Source organism: Haematobia irritans, chromosome 2 (assembly GCF_050003625.1).
Source record: "Haematobia irritans isolate KBUSLIRL chromosome 2, ASM5000362v1, whole genome shotgun sequence".
Classification (NCBI taxonomy): Eukaryota; Metazoa; Arthropoda; class Insecta; order Diptera; family Muscidae; genus Haematobia; species Haematobia irritans.
The window spans coordinates 93,019,129-93,024,942 of NC_134398.1; the positions used below are offsets into that span (position 1 = coordinate 93,019,129).

At 34.7% G+C, this 5,814-nt stretch overlaps 1 long non-coding RNA gene across 1 annotated transcript; it reads left to right on the forward strand.

The window, feature by feature from the left end:
* Nucleotides 1-485: 485 nt before the first annotated feature.
* On the forward strand, nucleotides 486-4,844 carry LOC142223313 (uncharacterized). Its single transcript, XR_012718673.1, has 2 exons — nucleotides 486-615; nucleotides 4,370-4,844. It is a non-coding gene; the product is annotated as an uncharacterized LOC142223313 (long non-coding RNA).
* Nucleotides 4,845-5,814: the final 970 nt, after the last annotated feature.

The window sequence follows — 5,814 nt, forward strand, 5'->3', positions numbered from 1 at the left end:
CATCGAAAACTCCAAAAACAAAAAACAAAAAAAAGAAAAACTGAACGAAACATCAATTCTGTGCATACAAAAGTTCAAAAAAAAATGGAAAGCAACAAATGTCCAATAATTTCTGCATAGAATAAACGAGAATAATTGCAAGTGTGCGTTTAATTCGGTGCATGTAATACAAAAACAACATACCCGCATACTCTTTTGCGAGAAAAAAGAAGAAAATAAAAATAAAACAACAACAACGTTTGTCTACGGGATAATAAAAAACGTCAAAAGTTGTTCAAAATATATTCCGTGCTACAATAACAATTTTCTCACAGTTTGTAATTACCAGATTGACAATTTCAACGATTTAAAATTTTAACGGTCATTCAGTGGTAACATTCCATCAATTTTCCTTAAGACATTGATCCCTACTGGGTAACTTGTTGATCATATGACAGTTGATAATTGGCACAAATGTCATACGTCAAACTAACTGGTATAGTAAAGAAACACAAGTGACCGGCGGTAAAAAACGTATTAATTCTTCGCGAAAGTTTTTAATTAAAAAAAAAATAAAAAAGAACGTAAAACAATTTAGAAACGGTTTCACATAAACAAAAAGTGAAAGAAAATAAAGTAAGTAATTAAATAAAAGTGTGGTGACATTAAAATAAAGGCAAAAAGAACGAAAATAAACGGTAAAAATTTTTTTGCCTTACAATAGTGGTAGTGTGTGTGTGAAAAAAAATTATTGGAACAAAAAGGAAAACAAGTAATAGTGACAATAAAAATAGAAAGGAAAAAAATAAGAAAATAAATAATTAAACCGACATATGAATATTGGAATTATTATATTAAAATAATTTTACAAAATCATCGAGAAAAAAAGGTAAAAAAGGAACCAAAAAATTGTTTTCAAAGTACCGCTATAATAGTGTTGCCGTGATAGTGGAAAATTGTTACCCGTGGGAAAAAGTGCCAAATTATATAGAGTTACCCTACCTTCAGGGAATTTTCCTCCGCGGGCAGAATAAAAAATCCCAGATACAAAAAAAAAATAAATAAACAATAAACTAAAGGTGTAAAAAGTGAAAATTAGAACAACAGCGGTATAGAGAATAAATGCAACGACTTTGAAAGAAGAAAAATAAATTAAATATTTTTCACAAAATTTAATTAAAAATTAATTTGATTAAAAACAATTGTGCAGTGAAAAATAAAATAAATTTTGGGTTGCATAAATAATAATGTCACAGCGGAGGTAATTTCCTTCGCGGTTCCAGAGACACATCCAGCAAAAATTATTCGGTGAGTCGTTCCAATTTATTTTTCTTGGAAAATTTTCAAAATATTGGCCAGAAACGACTGCGGACAAGAAAAATACAGATGATCTTGGTGGCAGAGAAATATTTTGAAAATTTTGAGCCCCTGTACAAGATACATATACACTTGGAAAATTTGTCATTTCACATAACGTTGTTCCAACTTAACAAATTCATACGATTGAGTCATCGCGACCAAGGACAATAAAAAACACTACGTATGCACAAAACAATATAGCATTGCCACTTAATTTTTTCCCAGAACATCCGCGAGGGATTCAACAAAATTACATACAATTCTACGAATTTTCAACATTTTGTCCTTTTTCTACTGTTTTTCGTGTAAAAACGTATTAATAATAGATTCGGTGAGGTTTTAGCCTGAATGATTTAAGGAAGTCATTCAACAATATTTACCGATAGTTTAGCGGTCACAATATATTTATATTCAAAATATATTTACATTCAATAACATTTGTGGTCAATTGTACAGTCCAAATACATTTATTGCGATTGATTTTTGATATATTGGCGAATCCTTTTTCGTAAGCGAAAAATTCTTCGAGAAATTACACTCCAAAATTAATTCTTCGCGATCCAGAAACGTATAATTTCTTTTTTGGTGTTGCTCAAGTAGCTGTAAATAATCATACAGAAAGATGGCTACGCGTCGAAGATTTCTTTTTAATCATAATCAGATCGTGACATTCTGCCAGGAACTTGAAACTCAAAAGGCAGAGACACTGTCGGTTCAGTTGCTAGAAATTAAAGATTTGGAGTTAGAAAGAAGATGGCCACAGCTAGTTACGAGTTATGAGGCATTAATATTAGAGGATGACAAAGAGGAACATGATTATAATGACGTTAATGACCAAAAGTTTGAAGAAGCTTGTGCTAAATATCAAAAATGCAAAGAAAGCATAATGATAGCTATTTGTTCTAAAACAAATAGTCAACAGGAAAATAGTGTCGATCATATTCCGGCACAACGAAGTGCGCCTTCTCTCAAATTGCCGCCCTGCGATACTCCGCCTTTCGAGGGGGGATACTCTAAATGGCCAGCATTTAGAGACATTTTTTCTGCTGTGTTTGGAAATCATCCACATTTATCCCCAGCTCAGAAGCTGTATCACCTTCGCGGTAAAACTCGAGGGGAAGCGAATGATATTGTAAAGAAATTTGAATTAACCGACGCAAATTTCAATTTAGCGTGGGAGGCATTAAAGAATCGCTACGAAAATAAGCGCATATTGGTGAATCAACAAATGAAAAAGCTTTTTTCGATTCAATCTGTTTCAAACGAGTCACCAAAGTCAATTCGACAAATTCAAAGCGCGATTAACGATAGTCTGGCTATTTTCAAGTCTTATGACATACCCGTCGATAATTGGGATCCTATCCTCATACATATTGTCTCTTCTAAAATTCCCGACGACACGTTACGAGCCTGGGAAGATTCTTTGTGAAACCACAAAGAATTGCCTTCGTGGCATCAAATGGATACGTTCCTCCCAAATAGAATTGAAAAGTTGGAAACTGTTTTGGATTTCCGAAAACCCTACGCTAGGGAAGATCAAAACTCCAAGTGCAAATTATCTCACGCACAACAAATTCCAAACTCCAGTTGCAAGAACTGCAACCAAAATCACTGGCTTACGTCTTGTAAATATTTCAAAGCCTTATCGCCGAAAGATCGTAATGAGTACGCTAAGTCCAATAAGGTTTGTTTAAATTGTCTTTCACCAAATCATACTAAATTGGATTGCAGAAGTAACAGACGGTGTAATAGATGCAATAAAATGCATCACACAATGTTGCATCTCGAGTTCAACCGCAACCATCCACGTGAAAGTAGCCAAGATCAGGAACCACGTAACCAATTACAACAAGAAATACCTGGTGGATCAAGTGAGCCACAGGAAGAAGTAGAAGATGAAACTAATATTCAATTTTCACAGATCGGAGGGAACACATTCTTACCAACAGCCCGAGTAATTGTAGAACATCAGGGGAAATCGATTGACACTAGAGCACTTCTAGACACTGGGTCGGAGAGCAGTTTCGTCTCACAACGGATACAAGAAAAACTAGGTCTACCAATAAAATCCCATACTACTAAAATTTCAGGATTAGCAAACAAACTAATTGAAAAAAGTAGAAGCAAATGATTATTAACATTAAAAACTGCAAAATCAGAATTTTGCATAGATATCCACGCGATAGTGGTGTCACAGCCAGCGTGTGTCCATTCAACACGACTAACTAGTAACGAAATTCTCAGAGAAGTAACGCAATTGGATCTTGCTGATCCTCTTTTCTACGAGAAAGGACCTATAGACATAATTATTGGAAGTAATTACCTTCCCGCCATAAATAAATCTGGTATCATCACACAAATAGGAAATTGTATAGAAGCCCGAGAGTCCCAGTTCGGATGGTATCTCTCAGGACCTACGATTCCAACACATATTAATACATCTGCAAAAAGAGCGTCCCCATCACAAAATACAAGTTCACAGGAGCTTCCACAACCAATTTCACACATACGAGAAAGTCCTACCGATTTACCCTCCAAGCACTCAAACGAAGAGTATAATCAACGAACGATAAATGGTTCATATTTATCACAATTAGAAGCCCGACTTCCCATCCATAAAGAAAATATTGAGTTTTTGCAACAAATAAATTTCGATCAATATCAACCTGATACATTCACAAAAACTAAAAATGAATCTACTACATTCCCCGCGAAAACAACGAAATACGTTTCACCAAATACGATTCAACCACAAACGTGTAAGAAATCATTGAAGACGAATTGTAATTATATCGCCCATCGATGGAAATATAAAAAGCATATTCACACGAATAAACGAAATAAAACTACATTGAACAAACATACCACTAATAACTACGAAAACCCGCCGCTAAAAAATAATATATCAGTACGAACTTACAGTCCACAACATCGAACATGCCTACATTGGCATAATCCACCTCGCATTCCGATCATCCACCCTGAACCATTCGCATATTTGTATGTACTTCTTTTTATTCTTTATTTACAGGCGAATAGAAGAAGAACCAACAAGCGGGAATATCGAATCGGAGCGAAGGGTGACATCGAATCACTTCCCAAGTGCACATGTAATCAAAAGCCGAACTCGTTCCTCAGCCCGAGGCGGGAGTATGTTGAAGCGAGTTCAACAAGCTTCGAATGGAAGACGTCATTCAGTCCTATGTTAAAATGTGCTTACGAAGAGCGCCAACGGATTCGCTCCAAGAAATCATATTTTCTCTTAGTCTTTACTCTTTGTTTATTAATTTTTATTTTCGTTTTATTAATGTTTTCAGAGAGTTATGATTTCATTTTTTTCTTTACTATTTATCATTTTCTACTTATGACATATCATCCTATTTTTCGTTAAGTTTTACCGTTTGTTCCCTAACGGCTTAGTTTAATATATTTTATGTTTAGTTATGATTTGCAACTCTAAAGAATAGGTCACGAAGACCTCAATAAATGAATTTGTAAAATTGTAACTCCGACTCTTTGATTTGCGATAAGGGTTAGGCCACGCGCGCCCAACGACGTGTGTGAACAAAATTACTACGATTTCTAGTCCATCTACGTGTGGACAGAAATCCAAAACAAAAGAAACTCGAAGCCCTTTCAATCTATAACGCGTAGGTTGAAAGGCAAGTAAACAGACATATAATAACAGAAAGAGAATTTACTGATCAAATCATTATAGACACATTCAAAAGATATTTAAATCCTTCAGTAATAAATGGACTAAATACCGAGGAATCAATATTAGGAAAAATACAGGAAATTTATCCAATACATTTCTCCAATTATAGAATCCGTTTTGCTAGAAATTTTGTGACCGATTTAACGGATCAGATTGAACAAGAAACAGAAATCATTAATGAACACAGAAGAGCGCATAGAAACTCCAGAGAAAATAAATACCAATTATTGAGAAGAGTCTATTTCCCAAAAATGCAGGAAAAAATAGAGCGAGTGGTAAAACAGTGTACGGTTTGCAAAGAGCAAAAGTATGATAGACATCCTAACAATCCTATTTTACAAAATACTCCGATACCATTGTATCCTGGACATATAGTTCACATTGATATTTATCACTCAAATAGGAGAGTAATACTCACCGCGATTGATAAATTTTCAAAATTTGCGCAGGCAAAGATTATTAACTCCAGGGCAACGGAGGACATTCGTCAACCATTACGTGAAATCTTAATTAATTTCGGAGTTCCCGAAAAAATAGTTGTGGACAATGAAAAGTCGTTAAGTTCCGCACCTGTTTTACACATGTTACAGGACCAATTGGGTATAGAAATTTTTAAGGCTCCACCATACTCCAGCACCGTTAATGGTCAAATCGAAAGATTCCACTCGACACTATCTGAAATAATTAGATGTGTAAAGAGTGAGAGGATTCACTATACTTTCGAGGATCTTATTGATAGATCGATTTTGAAATACAAC